Below are 24,719 nucleotides of genomic sequence, written 5' to 3'. Positions count from 1 at the left end.
TACCTTAAAAACGGGACCAAAATATTTTAAATTGTATGTAAAACGGAAGAATAGGTGCTGAAATATAAATAAAAGTAAAATTGAAATTATATAACATGGGGTATTGGTTTATACCTATTCTTATAACCACTCTTAAATTTTGTTAAATTCTGTACACAAGCTGTATATCACGGACAGTTTTATATTGGTATGGTATACTTTATATATTTTACATGTGCACACCTGGTTCACTCGCGATCACGCACGTAATTCATTGACCTTGTTCATTGTGTATTAAATTAAACAAGCCTGCCAGGAAGTCGACCGTTAGGTATTAAGACATGCTGATTACAAGAAGACAAGTTTTTGAACGTTGGTCAAGTAAGGTAAAAACCCAATATAAACTAAAAATATACGTTAGAAAAAAGCATTTAAAAAAACTTTTTCAAAAGAGATAAATCGCAGTTTATAATTCCTCCACAATAAGTATCTTCGAACTTTTTTTCACTTATTGAGACTACTATAACATTATTATAGCACAATTCCTATACAATACTTGATACTGTATCTCGGTGCCAAAAATGTTAATTTAATAACGAGCTAAAACCAATGTACGATGATCTTATGTCATTTACAGCTTTTTAACATGACTTCAGCATTGTACGCTCAATATACAACCCTCTAAACAAATGAAGATGTCTTGTAAAGTATTTTTTGAAATATTCTTATCAATTTTAGTGAAGCATTACTTGATTTGATGATCTTGGAAACTATGTAAACTTCTTCCATTACTTTGTCGGGTAGAACATCCATCAGCTTGACCAGTCATTTAACACTGATTAACGGACATGTCATGGTGGGTACTAGGACTTTGTGGTAATTAGATATCCGTGGTCATTAGTTTTCAAGATGGCGTCTTCCCGAGAATTGAAAGTCGATTTTAAAAATCTAATAACTCACTTATCTAGACGAATAAACCTTTAATATTTTGGAAATATGCATATTTTTATTGAGGATACACATAATATCAAATTTTTATTTTTTTGCGAATTTTCCCTTGACATCCATGCGAATTGCAATCTCCGGATTTTTACAAGATGGGTCACTTCGCATACGGAAAATATGTTGGGAAATTGCTTCCTGAAACTGTGAAAGGAAGGAAGCAATTAAAATAAAGTAAACTTCTTCTAAATACGAACAAATTAAAGAATTTTCTTCAGAAAAAAGTATATGTACATAAGTTTTATAATGAAAACTATCCATAGAGTTATAAAAAACATGGCGTTATTTTTTTTTAATTTGAGGTTTCTTATGACTTTCAATAAAAATAATTAATCTGGCATTTGTGTTAATTGTTTAACAATGGTAATAATAAATTCTTGCAAATTTTCAGAATTTTCAGAATCAGAACTGTTAAGATTTAAACAAAAGACATTTTATTTTAATAACATGTGCACCGTGTATCATCGTACAGCGGATATAGGTACTAACTAAGCGGGCCGTGAGCGATTTTGATCTTACAGGTAACGAAAATCTTTGTTTTGTTCACATAATATCAATGTGTACTTCAATCTAAACATAATTGCTGTTTTTAGAAATTATTTGGTCGTAGGTTGATGATTAGAGATGTCTCATTATTTTCCCAAAACAAGAACGATTACTAAAAACATGTGCAAATACTTGTCAAACAAGTTGGGGTGTTGCTAAACGGCTAAAACGGAAACGGAAAGAAATATTTATATGGACGGAATATAAGGGGGGAAATGCAAAGAACTACGAAAATAAATAACGACTGAAGTATAAATGAAATCACACAACAATTAAGTTGACAATAGAGTAGAAGCTAGATATCAAAGAAAATAGCAAACAGTTTTGGAAATACATAACATTGATAGCTAAAAAAATAAGATGCTAGAAAGAGCACGTGCCATTCATCTAGGTCTATGTGCATCTTTAACAATAGAACATTATAGACTTGAATGGTTCATGATAAAAATGAAGTTTTTACCCAAAACACAAGAGAGGATGAAAGTCGTCCATCATTTAAGGTCAGTCATTACTTTAAAAGGCTACTTACTATAACGGAAATATTAACTTGTTTGTAGATCTTGACTTCCTGATTATTTTTGCTTCAATAGTGTCGATATCTAGCTATCGGTTATAGTTTTCAAGATATTTGGCAACAACACCAAAGCCGTGATTGGTAAAATCAGCGAAGACTAGATAATAACGAGTCTACTAACGATTTCTAAGGACATTTTGACCTCCTTGTAAATCTTGTGCCTCTGGTAACTTTTGCAATTAATAGTTTTTAACTATTTTTATATTTTTCTATACTATAGGCAAACATGGAAAGTGGTAAAATATGTCATATAATTCCTATTAGAAATCATTTGACCGTTTTGACGTGAATGGACATTAGGTAGAGTTTAACTTTCTAAACATGTTTTTTCGCATCAGGTTTTCGCTATTCATAGAGGTTTTCAATAGACAACACTTGCATTTCATTCCTATGCTTTAATTTCAGCCATGTCGGTTATCTTGGCTGGTAAGCAGGGTTATCCAGCCCACTTTTTAATCTAGATACACCAATGATACTTGTTGCCAAGTTTAACTAAAACTGTCAAACGACTTCCTTTAAGGCATGTGCTTGGTAACATTGATGCCCAATAGTTTCAGAGAAGATTTTTGGAAAGGTTAAGAAAGCCGAAAACGTACGACGGACGTCACGTGACGTGAAAAGCTCGCCTGGTAAAAAAAGACTCTCAAAGTATACCACCATTTAATGACTAAAACCAGCAGAAAACGAACATGACATCTAGCAGAAAAACTGAATGAACAATTCAATTTACATAATTACATTAACTTAAGAAGACATCAACTAAATATGTACCACTAAATAATCCGTTAAATTCAAAATGAATAGACATATTAATAAATTAAGTAGGACGAGAAAAAAAAATGAATATGGACACAATACATCAAAAGTATGAATGCCAAGAGAAATAAGCCATAAAATGTCTAAAAAAAATATATAATGAATTAGCAGCTAAACATTTTATCATGATTCGCTAATTTTACAACAATCATCAAATATACCAGCTGAATACCTAATGAATGGACAACAGCGTTTGTACATTTGCGCTACTCATTGGCTCTAAGATGCTCTCTTAGGGCAAAGCCCTCGTGAAATATGAATCTTCTTGGGTGAACAAATCTTCACATCTCCCTCAGGCACGGGAAATAAATGTATAGTATGCTCCAACATAATGCGTAACCGATTGGATTATTATAATATGATCAATGCTTTTCTTTAATATCGCAGGAGCAACTTTGTGCTGTCATCACCTTTAGTTTATATGTTGTGTTTTGTGTACAATTGTTTGTCTTTTTGTCTATTTGTTTTTTTAGTCTTTTTGGTCTTTTTTGTGTTTTTAGTCATGGCGTTCAGTTCTCAGTTTATTTTCGACTTGTGAGTTTGAACGTCCCTTTGGTAATTTTCGCCTATCTTTTAATATTTTGAATAATAGTAAAACATGAGTGAGACTATTTTCCATTTTAAAAATGAAAAAAATTCACGACTACTTGAAAGGGACTGATTTTTCAGAGAAGAATTAAGCGGTATGATATTTAAAGCAGAATGAGTGTAGACATTTTGATTTTGAAAGGCCTATGGCATGACTACGACTATCTTAATAAGGAAACTGTGCAAATCGTATATCGATGTAGGCTACTACTTTTTCCGCCACTTGTTCAAATCAATTCGTACTTATTTAAGATTATATTCTAGTTTCTGGGTTTCCTTATCGGTTGTTCTCCATAAATTATTGTCCCATAAGGTTTCTTTTTAGTTTTCTTTCCATTATGCACGAAAAGTTACAACGAAAATCACTAATGCATAACAACGCAACAAGATACACCACATCAAAATTCAAGACAATTAAAACTGAAACAAAAGAAAAAATCGATGAAAAACATTTTCCCCAAAATGTATTACTTCATAGCCTATCTATTCTATAGAATCGAGGCCAATGTCCATCTTTTTAGTGTTGTTGGGTTACTATCTTATTGACATTTATTCAACTTTTTAAATGAGAAAAGTCGAACCGATTACTGAATCACATAAACGACGTATGCATGATCTAGCCGGGGATCTTGTATTCCAAAATCATAGTCTCATCATGATATGTCCTGCTAATTATTTCAATACTTTATTACATTATGCTCTTAAATCTTTTATTTTAAATTTATTCCCACAGGCACTCGTCTTAGAATTTGTTTTCCCTGTATACCTTTATATAAAAAAATAATTTTGAGACGAGTGCCTGTGTTTTTTTCTCTGTTTTTCTTTCTTGTAAACATGTGTTATACTTTATCTTTGTAGATGAGATAACCACAAAGAAAATATAGTATATCAATTCTTTCCGTTTCCGTTTTCCGTTTCCATTCCGTATTCCGTTCCGTTTTCCGTTTCCGCCCGGCGTTTAGCAACACCCACCTGAGATCACCCACAAGTTTTGGTGGGTTTCGTGTTGCTCAGTCTTTAGTTTTCTATGTTGTTTTCTATCGTACTTCTATTTGTCTGCATGTCTTTTTCAGTTTTAGTCATGGAATTGTAAGTTTATTTTCGAGTTATGAGTTTGCTGTTCATCTGGTATCTTTAGCCCAAATATTACAATTTATCTGTTTTAAGGTTTATGTACCCTTCTGTAGCCATTTTTGTACGAACTTTTCAAACTTCAATTGTTTCAAAACTACAGATATAATGAATAATAGAGATAGGCCATTTTGTACATATTCCAAGGGGAAACTTGATGTAAAGCATTATTTTTTACTGTTCCATTGCATTTAATAGAAAAAGAGGACTTTGTGGCAAATAAATCAAGATTTTTATAGAAAATCCACAGCCTTTATCCTTGTACTCTCATATTTGGCAATTTGATGACTGATAGATATAGGATTATTGCATGCAGTGCTAGCATTGATTACATTAAAACAAGTTTATAAATGTAGTTATTGGTTAAGACAAGTATAAATATGGTCAAAATCAAGTACACCTTGTAGGGTGCGCTCGACTTTAGTGACTCAGTACGAGGTGTTTTGGAATTTACAGGTTACTTAGAACGTTTTGTAAAAAAATAAACACTAGCACATCATAGAAAATCAAGTGAGTAATTTATGTTTCAAATTTTATAACATAAATCTCTGTATTAAAGGCTGTGGATTTTCTATAAAAATCTTGATTTATTTGCCACAAAGTCCTCTTTTTCTATCAAATGCAATGAAACAGTAAAAAATAATGCTTTGCATCAAGTTTCCCCTTGGAACATGTACTAAATGACCTATCTCTATTATTTATATATCTTTAGTTTTGATACAATTGAGGTTTGAAAAATTCGTACAAAAATGGCTATAGAAGGGTACATAAACCTTAATATGATTGTCTTGAACCTCTTTTTCATAGTTCAGTGAGTGACTTTATAGCTATTCGAAGAATTGTTTGCTATGTTCATTTTCTACCTCATTTTTTCCACATTTACAACAAATTCTATTTTCTCTTGATATATTTCTGCATTAATTATTAGTAAAATTGTTGATAAAATTATTTCCTATTAACAGATGGTATTGTCAAATAAATAAAATTGTTCTTAGATTCATTCATAGTCATTTGTTAACAAATAACCTTAACTGGGACATGTTTTATAGTTACAAAACCACCAAAAAAAATGGAGGATGAAATTGTCATAGTTCATATAGGATAACTGGCTCTTCAATTTCCGTAGTTTTGAATTGTTTTGTTCAACCATTTGGGTGTTGATTCCAGATAATGATGGATGTTCTTTAGCATTGTAAACTTTTGAGCACCCTGAAAAAAAAATTGTTTTTATTAACTAATTTCAATAATATTTGATGATTTAAACCAAATTCACAACTTCTACACACTAACAAAAGAGGATCACTTGCATAACATAACAAACTGTTTCTATAATATAACTTAATATTTGAATATTTTATCAATGAAAGTGTTATGAAAACAAGTTTCTTTTCTATCAAGATGTGTAAACAAAATCTTCCTATCACGGCTGGTAATCTACACACGCAGAACATTTGGTTCTGCAATGAAAACCGTGAGAGGATTTTCCGGTTGTGCTTGAGTGGAGTAATTGTCACCGCTTCAAAAGGTATGTACATTTCTAAATCTCAATTTTCTTATTCAACTGATCAAAATATTGAAAATCAGAGAATGCTATGCTGTGGTGAATACTTTAACGAAGAAATACATGTATCATTTACTGTTGTACGTAGAGTTGAACTCTTACAAAATCAGTTGCCCCACGAGAAATCGCCTAAAAAAGTGACATTTTAATTTTAAAATGGTTCTATTTACAGACCTACAAGTTCAAATTTAGTTGTTTTTTTTAGGGCAATGGGTATGAATGTTGTTTTTGGCGGCGTGTACGCTGTCCGGTGTTGATAGACGTCTTAATAATTCCAAAAACTACATTTTTTCATTAAGTCATGCGTGAGGGGATCGGTTCTGATTGAGGACATCGTGAATGCGTGAGGGGAAGTACAGAATTTTTTTTTAATCTTTGGCTTTGTGACTTTTGTTGACTCAATAAATGTGATCAATGCTGATTAAAAATCATCACAGATTTGTCCTTATACTTTAACAGATGTAAACTGATCACTGATTCAATAAAATCAAACTATTTAAAATTGTTTGCTCAAATTCAGAAAATGCCATTATGCAAAGGTAAAAGGAAAAGAGGACTAACATTGACTCTCTACAAAAAGCCATGGAGATAAAAGTTATCTCAGCCCTCGAAGCGAACTAAACCCTGTGGGAGTAGTCCTGTCGTCAAATATACGTCACAGAGATCACCACATATATTAAAGAAAAGTATATCGCCGATCAAAACTCCAACACTTATATATATATTAGACGTAATCTGTTCACCCAAAATCATGAAATTTCCGAAACAAAAAGGGCAGATATACAGAATTTATTATTCACGAACATCGATGTAAGCCAAGATAATCTCGAGGAAGACCATAAGGAAGAGCATGTATTAGACAACGAAGAAGACATAGAAGAAGTCACAGAAGAAGACCACGTAGTAGACCACGAGAAAGACCACATGGAAGACATTGAGGAAGAACATAAAGTTTTTCAAAGTGCTTTAGATAAACTCTCAGACGAAGGGAAAAGGGAAAGAATTTTTTTTTTTTTTTCATTAGTGGACGTTTTCCTTTAAAACATCATTGCATTCGACCTGTTTTTGGACATTGTTGAGTGGTTTGAAAAGGACGAATCAAGACGAATGAGATACTCCCCAACATCTCTGCAGTATTTTGGTTATCGTTGACAACATTTTTTGTTTTTATTCTTCGTGAAACATATTATTAAACCCTAGGTTCCAACAATTTATTTCAATATCAATCTCAGTGATTTTTTTAGCACACATTATGTGTTTTTTCATGAACAATGTAGCCTTATTTAGGTAAGTTTCAACGACTCATAGCTTGAATATAAAGATATGATTTGTACTTCCCCTCACGCATTCACGATGTACTCAATCAGAACCGATCCCCTCACGCATGACTTAATGAAAAAATGTAGTTTTTTGAATTATTGAGACGTCTATCAACACCGGACAGCGTACACGCCGCCAAAAACAACATTCATACCCATTGCCCTAAAAAAACAACTAAATTTGAACTTGTAGGTCTGTAAATAGAACCATTTTAAAATTAAAATGTCACTTTTTTAGGCGATTTCTCGTGGGGCAACTGATTATGTAAGAGTTCAACTCTACGTACAACAGTAAATGATACATGTATTTCTTCGTTAAAGTATTCACCACAGCATAACATTCTCTGATTTTCAATATTTTGATCAGTTGAATAAGAAAATTGAGATTTAGAAATGTACATACCTTTTGAAGCGGTGACAATTACTCCACTCAAGCACAACCGGAAAATCCTCTCACGGTTTTCATTGCAGAACCAAATGTTCTGCGTGTGTAGATTACCAGCCGTGCTATCAGACTTTAGGAATTGACATTATGTAAAATTGTGGTAATAGTAAGGAGTACGGATATTGATTGAATAATTGATTGATTGATGATAACACATCATCAGCACAAAAATGTTGTATTGCCGGGCGATGGTATGGAGAATATTTGAAATCAGTGTAGTATGACATCTCAAATGCTATTCTAAAAGTATGGTTTTGGCTATACTCAAATATTTAAGAATATTCTTAACTTTGAGTAGGAAAATGTCTGAGAATTTTTTTATGACGGTGTATTTACTATACTATATATAAAAATATTAATTTTCGCGAACCATTTAGGTCACGGAAATTCCAAAATATGGCATCAGTAAGGAGAGTTGTACAAACAATGTAAATACACAGAACCCCATCCAAACTTGCGTTAACTAATAGTATACATTTTTTTTCTATTTTATATGTACTAACAACATTCCATTTTTCTATAATTTCGATTAAAAAATTCCAAAATCTGAGTTAAAATAGGTCGAATGCCCCAAATAAACGTTGTCTGATTGGTTGGAGTACTGTGGCGTCGATGATAAGCATAGAAAGCCTCGATGTAAAGCACACGCTTCACAGGAATAAGGAGAGTTTTACAAATAATGTGAATACACAGATCCTCCATCCTATTTATGTTTTGCTGAAAATGTTGCAGTGTTCATCATTTCTGTTTTGATTCTGCTAACAACATTCCATTTTTTCTATAATTCCGATTTAAAGATGTGGAAACCCGTAATAAAAATAGATGGCCTGTGATCAATGATTTAAAAGCAACGCAAAAAATTCCGTTAATATAAACATGTTGAACTTCGACCCTGAGTTCAACCGGGGTTATATAAACCGATTCACAAATAAAGATTCTTGCGCTCTTGAAAATGTAATTCTTAGTGAAGTATACGGGTAAATTCGTTTACGGAAATTTATACACACTTTATCATTAATATATTACCAGGCTTTTGCATATTCACGTTTTTTTTATGCTCAACTTTAGTCAAATTCTATTCTGAAACATTTCTATTTTGTTGCAAAGCTGCCAGTATCTGTTATAAAGTTAGGGAGCTACCATTTGATTTTTATGGGGGGGCTAGGATGAAAAATTTTGTCCTGCTTTTTTTTTTAGTTGTAATCTCTGTCCTGCCTTTTTATTTTTTACTCTATTCGGTCCTGCCTTTTTTTTTACTAGTTTATCCTGACTTTTTTTACACAAATTGTCATCCTGCCTTTTTTTTTTACCAAGTTGCTCATCCTGCATTTTTTTTTTACTCAAAACTCCTGTCCTGCCTATTTTTTTCAAATTTCATCCTAGCCCCCCCATAAAAATCAAATGGTAGCTCCCTTATGCGTTTCAGTGGCGGATCCAGAAATTTTCATAAGTGGGGGCCCACTGACTGACCTAAGAGGGGGCCCGCTCCAGTCACGCTTCAATGATTCCCTATATAAGCAACCAAATTTTTTCCCCAAAAAGGGGGGCCCGGGCCCCCCTCTAAATACGCCTCTGCGTTTGTTCAATTTTTTTTGGTTAATCCGTTTTATTTTGTGTTGAAACATGTTTTAAGTTTTACTCTTAACCAGGTTATTGGTTGAATTCAACCTCAAACATGTTGAAAGAAAATAAAACACGCCTAAATTGTTAAAGGTCAAATTGAATTTAAAAATTTGCACCACTTCAAACATGAAATAAATGTAAGTTACTGCTAATAGACCATAATTGTTATTTGAATACAATATGTTTGTCCCAGGACAATCCATAACTGCTTTTTCTTTAGAGATCCGTATTAAAATGTCAAACGTAGGATTTGAATCTAGAATAAATGACAAAGGCTAATGTCTATCCTACTTTCATTTTGGCCAGATCACAACTTTCACTTGCAACAATTAATTTTACACATATTTTACTTTAATATTTCAATATATATGCAACTTATAGGACAACTTAAATGGTAAACATTTCAAAGAAAACAGTAGTCAGAAAATACCCCATATAATAATTGGGAACTATATAGACCACGATCAAGTTGCCGCTTCACATCGATTTGACATTGTCCGATAGAGGGCGCAGTAATCATTCGAGTTAACCCTCGATGATCTCCATTCCTTTTCAGCGCGAATATTGAAGGTAATGGTTGTGGCTGACACTACTCTCCTTAATGACGTTGTCTTCATAATAAGAAAGTGAATTCCAGACACCTGGAGCATTCAGCTTGATCAATTGATTTCTAAACAAATATTACAATGTAGCAGATTTGGACAAAAACCCATCACCAGAGACATATAATACAATGTCTTGTATTATATGTCTCTGCCATCACCTAGTATTCGACATCATTCTTCAAGTACACGTGGATGTCCATGTTTTTTTTCAAATTTCGTTATAGTCAAATTCGGGGGAGAAGTAAGAGCTAGAACCCTATACAGAGGGAACAATTCGTCCCTCGTCGCAACCAAAGATAATATTCCTTTTTACAATCAGAGGAGTAGCTATTAAAGATAAAAGTACGAAAATTGCTCAAAGTTTGGGGGTTTCTTGGATTCACAACAATCTAAGGAAAATGATAAATAGAAAAAACAAGCTATATTATAAAATGAAACAAGACATCAAGTATGCTGAAAAGTACTGACATCTGAAAAAACAGGTACAAAAAGAACAAAGAACTGCATACTGGGGTTATATGAGGGGGAGGACAGGGGTAAGGGAGACGGGGAGAAAGGAGAGGAAGGCTGGGAGAAAGGAGAAAAAGTTGGAGAAAGGAGAAAAAATAAAATATCTCTCCTTTTAAAAAATGATCTAATATTTCAAGAAAAAATATCTCAAAAGGAGATGTTTTATTCTAATGGGAGAAAGGAGAACGGGGGCAGGAGAAAGGAGAAGAGGGGTGGGAGAAGGGAGAAGGATACCCCCTGTCCTCCCCCTCTTATATTGAAAAAATGATATTAGACCTACCCATAAATGAACCCGACCAACAGTGCAACAATCAATCTAAACCTAAAAAGCTACAGATAACACCGGTGTCGCACCACTGAAAAAAGGACAGTTAATAGCTGATACAAAGCAAAAGGCAGACATCCTCGACACACAATTCCAATCAGTGTTTACAACTGAATCAAATAACACCATTCCAGACAAAGGTCCTAGCTCACATCCTGTGATAACACCACTAGAAATATCTTTACCTGGTGTCAAGAAACTCCTACACAATATTAACCCACATAAGGCAACCGGCCCAGACAACATCAGCGGCAGAATACTTAAAGAACTCAAAGACCAAACAGCTCCAAACCTCACACTTATCAATGTAGCACCAGCATTCAAAAAAGGGGAAAATATAAACCAGAAAATTACTGTCCTATATATCATTGACATATATTTCCTGTAAACTTGTGGAGCATATCATCACTAAACACATCATCAACCATCTTGAAAAGAACAATATACTGTATGACCTCCACCATGGCTTCCGTCAGTCTAGATCTTGCGAAACTCTACTCATTTCATTCATCCAAGAACTTGCAGCAAATAATAACAACAATACTCAAATAAACTTAATTATAATGGACTTTGCCAGAGCCTTTGACAAAGTCCCTCATAAAAGATTACTCTATAAATTACACTATTACGGTATCCAAAATGAAACTTTAAACTGGGTCTCTTCCTTCTTAAATGATAGAACACAAACAGTTGTCCTGGATGGAGAGTCATCTGACCTAGCCCCAGTCACCTAAGGTGTCCCTCAAGGCACAGTTCTGGGCCAAGTATTATTCTTGGTATACATTAATGACCTACCAGAATACCTATCATATATTTTATTTATTGAATAAATGCACATTTATACCCCAATGGGGTTGAAGGCATATATAAATGAACACAATACATCATACAAAAATAGCAACAAAAGAACAAACATTATATACATATAAGTATCTATCATGCAGTTGTTGAGTCCACTCTCCTCAGTGACCATGACAATCCAGTAAGCTTGAAGACTTTGCAGATGACAGTATCATCTACAAAACCATCAAATCTCAAAGTGACTGTGATGCACTACAGTTAGATTTAGATGCAGCTGCTAGGTGGGAGCAAGACTGGTTGATATGGCTTTCCATCCAGACAAATGCACAGTCCTTACAGTCTCACAGAAGAAAAACCCATTTAAACATGACTATATCCTCCACAATCACAAATTTACTGGAACTTGTCTCTTCGGCTAAATATCTGGGCATTACACTTCAAGCAAACCTAAAATGGTCAAAACATACAGACAACATCATAGCTAATGGCAACAAATCTCTGGGCTTCTTAAAAAGAAATTTAAAAACATCATGTCAGAACATCAAAACTCTGGCATATCTGGCACTAGTCCGTCCTAAACTGAAATGTTCATGTTCAGTATGGGATCCTCACACAGTTGAACAAACCTCCAAAATTGAGATGGTCCAAAGGCGAGCTGCCAGATATGTCTAACAGATACCAATAACATCAGTAGCCCGACAGATATGATTAACACCTTAAACTGGCCAACTCTACAGGAAAGAAGAACACGCACAAGATAGTACATCAAATCGTAGCTATACCATCTGCTATTCTCATACCATCAGACAGTAGAACCCGCAAAAACCATAATTATACTTTTAGACACATTTCAACCAAAAAAGATACATATAAATACTCATTTTTTCCATATACCATAACTCAGTGGACCTTATTGCCAATGCAAACAGTCCCTGTCGACACTTTCAGAGAACATGTAGATGTTATAAAATTATAAAGAGAAAAGTAAGGGTTGGCTGGTAACTTTTTTTAATGGCGCCAAATGGATAAAACTAGAGGATTCAGAATGGCAAAAATAAAAAAAAAGATTTTTTTATCTGCGACACCCAATGCTGAATGAATTGATCAGTTAGTCGTTGTCTTATCAAAAGCTTATTTAATCTGGTTTTTGTACAACAGCAAACATATTTTGGGTCATACATTGGTATCACATCTTCAGCGTCCTCTGTAGACATTTGGTTTCCGGACAATAACTTTAGTGTAAGGGACGACATCAAAAAATTAATGAAGGATAAAATACAACTTAATTCAAATAGTTTTGGGGTTGGCGGTCAAAATTGCTGCAAATTTTGTATAATAAATATTAATCTTCTATATACCCTTATTGGTCAATCAATTTTTCCCAAATTAAGTTAAGAGGGGGGGGGAGTAGGAGGGTAAGGAGGGTCAGTAAAAATACTATATGAATTAAGTTTTTTTGCCCCATCCCATTTATAGGCATGATTATTTCTGGTCTGTGCGTCAGTTTGTTCGTCTGTGCGTCCATTCATCTGTTCTCGCTTCAGGTTAAAGTTTTTGGTCAAGGTAGTTTTTGAGGAAGTACAATCAACTTGAAACTTTGTATACATGTTTCCTATGATATGATCTTTCTAATTTTAATGCCAAATAAGAGTTGTTTACCCCAGATTCACAGTCCACTAAACATAGAAAACGATAGTGCCAGCCAGGAGCATCTGTGTACTATGGACACATTCTTGTTTGTTAATGAAATTTAAATAGTCCAAACATCTGCATACAGGCATATCTTCTTCTATACTATTAAAGGAGAAGACCTCAATTTGTGTGTCGCTTCTCCTTCAACAATAAATTTATCATCCTGCCTCAGCCCTCTGTCCTTTAGGTACAGTGCATAGTCGCATTTGTCATCCATTGTTATGATTATTCAGATTGAGTTATTTTGGGAGAAAAACACCATTGGACATGATTTTAAGTTGGATTAGACTTCGCTTTGTGGTTTTCTGTAAACATTGAACATATATTTACTACGAATACAGAGTGTATGGATAATGCTATCTGCTATCATTTTCAAATTTACTATCCACGGCGGTTACAGAGTTTATTAAATAGAGGGGGTCTGTATAACATAAATGACCGCCGTGAATCGATTAGTAGAAACTGTCACTGAGAATTAATAGTAAGAAGCAAATACAGTTTATTTACGGTACCACGATTTCCCCAGAAATATTCATAGGACTGAATGAACATCAGGGGTGTGGAAATATTTGTTGTGAGCACTTGTCCCCGGGCAAGTGAAACCTAAAATTTTACTTGTTCGGAATTTTTTTTACTTGCCCTGATGATCCCAATAAATATTGAAGTATTTCTTGTAAGCTAATATATGATTCTTACTTAGCACTGTTGTGCATCACAAATAAATGAAATCTATAAACAAATAGATTTGTAAAAAATTAGGAAAGTAGGAAATGGGTTGACATCAATGGGACAGAAACCTAACAGCGAATCCAACCAATGAAATGACATGTAAGGGACAATTTTGCAGCAGTTTTTGAATAAAAATTGTAGCCATTAGGTACATATACTAAATTTGAGGACAGTGATTGAAGAAATGTAAATTAAATAATAGATTTTGTGGTGTTTCTCTCAACTGACACATTTGTTTTTTCCTTGATTATTTATTATTGTCTTGATGGGCAATTAAAGCATCCCTTTTATTTTCCACTTTGACAACAAATGATGTTGACTTTCCCTTACCAAAAAGTGCTAACATGTTGCACATAAGTTGCACATAAGATGCTCATGTTAGAAACTAACATGAATGCACATGAGGTTTTTAACATGCAAATTAGGTGAGCATTTTGTGAGCAAAAAAATTCCACATATGAAACTAACCTAATTTGCATGTTAAAAACCTCACGTGCAACTGCTCATATGAGCTTTTGTTTCACATGTGCATTTTTTTAGATTGCTCATATGAGAGGTTGCTCACATGTTGCACACGTGAATATCAGTTGACCAAAACAAAATGGCTGATTCAAAATAGGAATATTTTTCAAATTTAAATTAAAATCTTAAATAATTCAATTGAAAATAAAATAACTGACACATCATGTTTAAGTCTTATTCCTTAATTAATGTCATGCAGTTAATTACGTTTTCCTATTATTTGGTCTTCTTTTTATTTAAACAATAATCATGATAATGACTAAAAACATATAACATATATATTACATTATAAAATTAATTGAGGGACTTGCAAAAAGTTTAGTACATAATGAATGTCTTTGATTAATAAGTGCTGTATTTCAGAAAGTTTAAGAAGGAATAATCTATATATACATGTAGTACTTATTTTGAAGCAACCTGCATATATATTCCCCATAAAGGACTTAAAATTGTAATATATTTCAAAATCTGACATAAAAATTAACATAACGAAATAGAAATGGTAACTTACAAATAATTATTGCGAATCCTATCATAGTTTTCCACAGATTCACCTGCAAGTTACCTGTCCATTTAAACTTTTGTAAGTCCTATTGTCCCATCTAACAAATACAACAGGTATTGTTCTCTGTTTAGTTTATTCAATGGGACCTTTATTAAATTTCTTGCTAGAGAAATCTATCACTCACTGATTAATTTACCTGAACAAAAAATTGAACTGTCAATAATGGAAATACATGTACAAATAAGTAATTATGAAACTGCATGTGATGTTGTATTCATTCAATCAATAACACATTTTCAATTTGTTTGATATAAACACTGATTTAAAAATTAAAAGTTGATTTCTGATCAAATTTCAACATTTTACCTATTAAAATTTGCTTTTTTTTAGTCTGTTCATAAGTAAAAACTTGAAATGATAATGTTTAAATAAAGGTCTTCATAAATGTATTTTTTATAACTAAACAACCACAAAAAACATGCAAATTCTTTAAAACATAAATGCACGCAGTAGTTAAAAAAAAATCAGAAATAAACTTTTTATAATTAAATCAGTGCTTATATTGAACAGATTGAAAATATATTATTGATATTGAATAAATACTGTATCACATGCAGTTTATGTGAGTTTAAACATGTATTTCAGTGAACAAAGAAAATATTTTTTTGGTCATGCAAATTAATCAATGAGTGATAGATTTCTCTTGGAAGAAATTTAAAGGTCCCATCAAATAAACTATACAGAGAACAATACCTGTTGTATTTGTTCAATGGGACAATAGAACTTACAAAAGTTTAAATGGACAGGTAACTTGCAGGTGAATCTATGGAAAACTATGATAGGGTTCGCAATAAGTTAAATTAATTAAATAACACAGCCACACTGGTTTTATCAGATTCCAACAATGCCATTAACTTCAAATAGCACAAAATATGGCTTAAAATTTTTCATCTCCACCTCCAAATTGCCATGAGGCTTTGAATTTGAATTTACAGGAAGTACATGACTGGGCATGTCATTTTGAAAAAGCTCATATTAGCAATGATGTAGGTTAGTTTTGAATGGTTAAAAGAATGGACAAACTTTCAAAGTACAAAACTAACATAAAACTAACATGGTAAAAGCTCACCTGAGGTTTGAAATGCACATATGAGCATAATGTTAGATTTTTGTGGGCACATATGAACTACCAAACTGCACACGTGAGCAATCTGATTTGCATGCAATTCTTACTTGCATCTCATGTGCTTCACATGTGAAACTTATGTGCTTTTGTTAGCAATTTCTGTACGGGTTTCATCTATAAATAAGACAAAAACTTAATTTATTTTTCCGAATTTTCATAGATAGCCAGGGGCAATCTAATATCCACGATGTCTGAAATTTTGGCTTTCGTTTTTTTTTTAATACTCTGTCCTCCATTTGCATTTAAGGTTTTCTACTAGACTCGTGACTCTTTTTGTCTTGCTTGCCCACCTTTTTATTTATCAATCTGAATTTCGAAACAAAATTTAAAGAAATGACACTTCCGGTAAATGATGGCTAAAACCTAATAGACGATCCCGGGTCAATGCAATGTTACGCGACTCGGGTTCGCATACTTATTTTTATTTCTTTTGGTAATCGATCTATATCCGGTATCATGTAATATTTATCGTCATGAATATTGATGTTTGTACTTGCTGAACATTGGTTTCTTTACATAAATTAAACATCTTTATACATTTTGAAATTAATTTTATGTTTTTGATGGATTTGAACTTTGTCTTGTATATTTTTTGACTTGTCCACAGGCAACCAAGTCATAAACAATTACTTGTCCGGTTGTTCAAATGTACGAGTCGGGCGAGTCGGGCATAGCATTTCCACACCCCTGAACATAATATAGATAGGCACTAAAATTATATTTATAGGACTGAATGAACATAATATCCAGATGGGCACTAAAATTATTCCTGTGTTATCAAAATTAAAAGAAAACCAAAAAAAAAATGTGAATATCGGAAAAAAGGGACTAGATGAGATTGTCAAACTTTTGGGTATTGATATTGACTATCAACTTAATTTTAATCACCACATTAAAAATATTTGTCGTAAAGCATCCCAACAACTGAATGTTTTGAAGCGCATTGGCTGCTACCTTACTAAATTGAATAAACTGACAATTTTCCACACATTTATTTTATCTAATTTTAATTTTTGTCCTTTGGCATGGCATTTTTGCAACAAAAATAACACCACCAAATTGGAAAAAATTCAGGAAAGGGCTTTACGATTTATATATGAAGACTATGTTAGTTCATATGATGAACTACTTTTACGAGCAAAGGTTCCATCACTGAAAATAAGACGTATGCGTAACATGGCTATTGAGTGTTTTAAAATTTTATATAAATTGTCACCACCATGCTTACATGATTTAGTTGTATTGAAAGACTGTAAATATAATTTTAGATATTCTTATATTGTAGATATACCTAGGGTCCGAACAACAACCTATGGTAAGAACTCTTTTAAATACACAGCTGCTGTTTTATGGAATGATCTACCTGATGATTTTAGAAAAATTGCTAATTTTAGTCAGTTCAAAAATATTTTAAAGTCATGGAATGGAAATGACTGTAAGTGCACAGTTTGTGCAGACTTTTAGTTAATATATTATGCAAATCTATTTACCATCTAGATCATATCCCATTTTTTCAATTTTTATGCTATGCATTTTTACCAGCTTTTATGCCTAGTTTACACTTATATGCTTTTAGCCTTAACACCTAGCTTATGCTTATATTCTGCTTTTAGTGCTTCATTTTTGTTCTGTGATATTTATTGCATGTGTACTATATTATGTATTGTGTTGTTATAAATGTTGTACTGTTATATAATGTCTCATATGTCGGTTAAAAGCTCATTAGAGCTTATGTTTGTCTATGTTTTATATACCATGCCGACTCTAAATAAAGCTTATTTATTATTATTATTTATTATAGAAAAACAATTGTCCTGTCCCAAAGAACCTATGACTTTTGATACCTTTTCTGAAATTCTCCAGTCATACAATCTTTTACAAAAAATCATTGATTGACAAAATGAAAATTGACAGTAAAGAGCAAATACCCTTTATTTATAGTAATGAATGTTCATTATATTCTAAATGTACTATGTTCATATCGAGTTATTAGAAGAAAAAAAATAGAATTTTGGAAAAAAAAGGAGGAGGGGAAACAATAACTATTGTCCTGTCCCTAAGTATTTGATATGAAAGAATGCTGTTTGAATATTGGCTGTTTCTAATTCAATGCCAAATGAAAAAAAAAAACCATGATTTGGTTGAGTTTCTATTGTTTAGGATACATTTTAGTAAAAAATAATGTTTTGGTGTAGGCTTTGGAAAATATTATCTATAATGCATTAGATCCTGAAACAACATTTTAAAGTGACAAATATTGTTTAATGCTAAAATAAATAGAAAAGATATTGATATAAAACTATTTTTTTAGGAAATTGTGAAAGCATAGATAAAGTCAAAATGGAAGAATTATTAAAAGATCTACACCAAGAAGATTAAGTAAGTTGTTATTATCAGTATATCAAGATTTAAACCTATGATTTATTGTCAGCTTTTGACAGTAGAATTCAGTTTTATATACTGACTAATGTGTTGACTTTGTACTAAGTTTTTCTTGCTCTGTGACCATAGTAGCGAAATATTTCTTTTTTTTTACAAGTTGCTTTTTAGCTCACTGTTCCGAAGGAAATTTATTAATTTTAAAGATAAACTGTGAACAGTAAAAATGTTCAGCAAGGTGAGATCTACAAATAAGTTCATATGACCAAAATTGACCCCTTAAGGAGCTATTGCCCTCTAAGGACAATTTTACACAATTTGTTTATCATGTTTTCTAACTTTAAAAAATCTTTGTCTCTGAAACTAGATAGAGATATACCATGAAGAGGAGGAAGGAGAAGAAGAATGGATGACATTCATGAAGAGTATTAAAGAATTGGAAGAACTGTAGGTTTATAGTTAACAAATAGTGTTTTGTTTGATATTACTGTATAAGGCCACACCAATTTGAATTCTTGTTCTACAGATTTTTGGACTCCAAAATTTGGGGCGAGTGAGCGATTTGAAAATTTTAATAAAAAGATATTTTATTTGCAAATTTTTGAGGCGAAGCTTGAAAAGTAGAGGCGAGCGATTATAATTTTTTTTGGTAAACATAAAATAGTAGGTTTTGACAGTATTAAAACTTGATTTATCACTTGTACATTGACATTTCTTTAATTTCTGAAGTATTGTTTCCCTGTTCACAAAGAAATAATTAAATCTGGTCTATGTATGTGTGACTAACAATGAGATAATTCTCCATCCAAGTCATATTTTGTTTGGGAGCAACTCTTTAATGTTATAAATTTATCCCTTTTACATGTACATGTTTTATGAGGGATCAATATAAGTTATAATATATTTGTTTGTACAAAAGGGGTCATATTTTCTCAAACAACTATATATCTATCTGGTATTTTAAAAATGGCCAAAACATGTCCAAGAATTTTTGTAATATTCCTGTACTTTAACCATGTTAACACATTTACTTAAACAGTTTAATATTATTCAAAATAAGTGGACCCCTCTTTTAAAGTTGTTTAAAATATGATGTAACTTTCCTCTTTTTGAGTACAAATTTCTAAGTTTTCAAAGGTTTTGTATAGAAGAACTAAACCAATCCTTGGTATTTCTATTTTCTTTTCTACATCAGTAAAAATGCATGACCCCTTGTCTGAGGGAGGGTTGTTCTCAACCTGATAATAGCAAACACAGGTCAAAGTATGGCCTTTTACACAGGGCTTTGATACAGACCAAACAGCAAGCTAAAAAGGACCCCAAAATTATTAGCGTACACAATTCGAACAGGAAAACCAACGATCTAATTTATATATCCGAACGGGAAAATACCAATGAACAACATCAACAAACGATGCTGAACGACAGGCCCCTGAATCAATCAGGACAGGTGCATTAACATGCAGCGGCTATGGATAGTTTTGTGTAGCCAGCATACAATATAATTGCAGTTGAAGGCAAATCCTTCAGAAGTTCTTTGTACTTTATTCTAACAACAAACTTTTTTGATGGGGAATATAAGTAAGGGGGAAAGAAACCAATTTTTTGTTTTTAAAAGGTATTTCCGCTGTCATAAATTTATATCAGAGCACTCCCGCTTTGGATAAATAGGTTTCATGCTAAAACAAATATTCTCACAGATATTTACACAGTGTGGTGGGGTGCTTTAATGTTTAAAATTGTTATATATACAGGTTACACTGTGATTTTAAAAACAGATGTTGATATCTTTTTATAATATTTACAAAAAAAACGATGCGGGAAATGGACATGATTACATTTCCGGATGCGGGAAGCGGGAACATAAAAAAACTAAAAAAACTCTGTTTTGAAAAAAATAGGTGCGGGCTGGTCCGTCGAACAAGGAATCAAATTGGTGTGGCCTAATATTGAAAATAAATGGAAAAGAGGGAAACTGTTAAAAAAGGTAATTGATAAACAAGCAAATTTAAATTCACAAATTGCAATTCTGAACACACTGGAAAAGCAGTATTTTCAAAACTAAATAATAATTTGGTTCCAGAAGAAAATAAAAAGACGTTAAGACCATGCCAAATCAAAATCGTGTGTGGGATTCCCTGCTTGTTGAAAAAAATCTTTAAACCTGCATTCAACGTGAGTCCAAAGTGTCCTGAACTTTTATTTCAAAATTTTTAATTCAGTTTTGCATTTGACACAAATCAAGAGCTACATTTCAACAAACAAAAATTAAACATGTCTTCAAGAGTGATTATTAATTGTCTGAGCCAAAATATTACTGCAGAATATGTTTTCGGAAATGTTATGATAGTGGTTCTTTTTTTTCCAGAAATATGTTTTAATGTCATTATGACTTACAATGTATATTGATTTCTTATTCAGGTTAGAAGAAGGGGAACAAGAAATACAAACACAACTTGAGGAGGAAATGGAAAGATCAAAACAAATGATGAAATTGAAAAATGATTATGAACAAACTATTAAAGAATTACAAGAAAAACTTGGGAAAGAACAACAGGTATACTTCTTATTCTATATTCTTACTAGTGAAAGATCATTGTATGTGGTACTCATGTTGTATAAATAAATAACCTACAACCCCTTTGTATCTGTTGAAATTATAAATCTATAATATGTCATGGTGTTTTGTGTTTTACTGCTCATGCTTGTTTTTAGCATCAAGAGTCCATAGTTGGGCTATTTGGAAGTTTCCATCTTGAAAAAGGAATATTGTTAAAAATTAGGGATGTCAACGAGAACTCCAGTACTGGAGTATCACTCGGTAGCACCAATTATTGATTACCAAAATTATACTCGACTTATCGGTTCCCTGTTAGAATGTTGTTGCTTTCTTAAGTTTAAACAAAAAATATTTTTATTGAGAGCACCTCCCAGGACATTATATATTATTCAAAATTACTATTTTAATGTTTGCTTTAACTGTCATTTAGAATTCCTTTAAAGGTATATGTAGGATACAAGAAAGAGCATTTTCCCAAGGCTTACTCTTTTAGCTAAGCTAATCTAAGTGGCCCCCACCCACACACACACACTTCTGTACCGTCAGATCATGTCTTTTCATCAGCAGGACTGTTAGTTACCTAACAAATTTTAGAAATCAGTAAGTTCGAAGTCGACAAGATTACATTTTAAAATAAGACCAAATTAGTTGCACCCTCTGTACTGACTCTAAAAAAATGATTAATGGCATCTGTAAGTTATAATTATCATCCCTTTGTTGATCATTAAATGTGTTTTTCTAAGGTTTCCAAAAAATTAATACTATTGTTTTATGGTTTCCAAAAACTGTTGTTTGAGTAATAATTTTTCATTAAGATAATAAATTACTTGGCCAGATAACATAATTAATACAGGAAGTAAATGAGCTAAAATTATTTAATTATGGTAAAAAAATAATTTGACTTTTAGGTATTAATGTTGAGGGTTTTACTATCATAAGACAACCACCTACAATACATTAAATGGTATAATTTGTGTTTCCATTTTGTAAATGTTTCGATGAGTGAGTACTTGAGTATCACTCGGTAAATCCAACGAGTAATCGATTACTAAATAATCACTGAGTTAACGTCCCTATTAAAAATAAATGTATATTTTACTAGGAAATTTTTGTTCAAATGCTTCTCCCCACTCTTTTTGTCATAATTCTGGGACTTGGAGGCAGAGCGGTTAAGTCGGAACAGTGTGGAAAAACAAAAAAGGGCTATGAGTGAGGTAAAGATATAAGAATTTGTGCTAATGAGGCAACTTATATAATCTACTAGAGTTCAAATGACCATGATAAAAAATTTAGGTCACAGTATGGCCTTCATTAATGATATGAACATATACTATGTATAGTCAACTTTATAAGGCCCAAACTTTAAATTATGTGAAGTTTATTAGTCCCCTACCAACAAAGTCCAAGGGGACTATGTTTGCACTCCATCCTTCTGTGTCTGTCCATCCGTCAGTCCGGAAAATCAATTTTCACACATTTTTTCTTCATGCTTGAAGATATTGATTTGATATTTGGTAAATTGTTTTTTCATGACAAGTTACAGATCAAGATCGCATTTTGTTCCTGTCTGATGATTTTGAGCAGAGTTATGGTCTTTTGACTTAGAAAATTCACTCAAATAATCCGGTTTCTGCTTTTTAGGCCCCATTTATAGGCATTATGTTTTCTGGTCTGTGTGTCCGTTCATCAGTTATTCCGTTCGTCCTGGTTCAGGTTAAAGTTTTTGGTGGATGTAGTTTTTGATGAAGTTGAAATCCAATCAAACTGAAACTTAATAAACGTGTTCCATTTGATATGATCTTTTTAATTTTAATGCCAAATAAGAGATTTTATCCCATTTTCACGGTCCATTGAACTTAGAAAATGAAAGTGCGGATGGACATCCATGTTCTTTGGACACATTCTTGTTTATTACAGCAATCAATAGATGAATATGCTTGTCTTTTTCAATAAAAGTAAACGTCTATATTTTCTACAGTAATGTTGAAAAATATGAACTAATGTTATCAAAATTATCGCTAGGTAACAGAATATAAGAAAAAGGCTGAAGATGAAACCAAAGTAATGGAAGCAATGAATGCCAAATTTGAAAAAGCTCAGGCAATAAATGATAGATTGGAAAAATCCAAAAATAAACTACAGCAAGAGGTAATATATTGTTTATGAAAAACAGCTGATTTACTTAGTTAATAGGGATTAATTTTCTCTTGGTAGTTCAATCTTTCTGTTACTATTTACAATCGTGTAAATCAAACTTGGCCACAATCATCATTGGGATATCTAGTTTAAAAAATGTGTCCGTTGACCCGGCCAACCAACTAAGATTTACAAATAAGTCAACATGACCGAAATGGTCAATTGACCCCCTAAGGAGTTATTGTCCTTTATAGTAAATTTTGAACAATTTTATAAAATTTGTAATTTTTTATTAACATTTTCCACTGAAACTACTGGGCCAAGTTCATTATAGATAGAGACAATTGTAAGCAGCAAGACTGTTTAGTAAAGTAATTGTCTCTAAAATGTACAAACACATCACCATCACCAAAACACAGTTTTGTTATGAATCCATCTGCTTCCTTTGTTTAATATTCACGTAGACCAAGGTGAGCGACACAGGCTCTTTAGAGCCTCTAGTTTTAATTTACCATTTAAGATTTAATCACACATGTAGATTGAAGATTTTTGAGACAGCAGCCACAGCCATGTTGTCAATTTTTCACAGAATTTTATGAAACTTGAAGTAAAAGATTTTTTACAGTGAAGAGATGACATCTGAAGCAAACTTTAGAGAATATATTTTATCTTGTTATTTTGTATCTTGAATAATAGAGGAGTGTTCTATTGATTAAAACGTGTAAAAAATTAGTATCCAAATTTTTTTATTTTGTAGGCCCCAGATGACAGTTTCACTACAATAGTGTTAAGTAAAAAGACAAAATTGAAATCACTCGTTATTTAACTTGAATGGTGAAACTTATTGCATACACTTGCAAAACAATTAAAAACTAGTCTTGAACATTTTTGCATTTATAAGTACTTTAAAGTTCCATTTTAAACATTTTACAGGGAGCTGGAAAATGGGTTGCATGGAGTGAAACAATTAAGGACAGTCCACCAATTCCAAAGGACATGACCTTCAATGAGATTATCGTACCAACAGTGGACACAGTACGATATGAAGTACTTATGAGTATGTTGGTGCACCATCAGAAACCATGTCTGTTTGTTGGGCCAACTGGTACTGGCAAGAGTGTTTACATCACAGTAAGTAATGCAGATTAAACAAGACTGATTCCTGGTTTGTCCCCATTAATTCAT

At 32.5% G+C, this 24,719-nt stretch overlaps 1 pseudogene; it reads left to right on the top strand.

Annotated features, from left to right (window-relative positions):
- The first annotated feature begins 19,211 nt into the window (after window positions 1-19,211).
- The window catches only part of LOC139521436 (dynein axonemal heavy chain 7-like), a 29,682-nt pseudogene continuing 24,174 nt past the window's right edge, over window positions 19,212-24,719 (top strand).

The sequence above is a fragment of the Mytilus edulis genome, chromosome 4 (genome assembly GCF_963676685.1).
Source record: "Mytilus edulis chromosome 4, xbMytEdul2.2, whole genome shotgun sequence".
Taxonomy (NCBI): Eukaryota; Metazoa; Mollusca; class Bivalvia; order Mytilida; family Mytilidae; genus Mytilus; species Mytilus edulis.
This window is presented reverse-complemented; position numbering and strand designations above follow the sequence as displayed.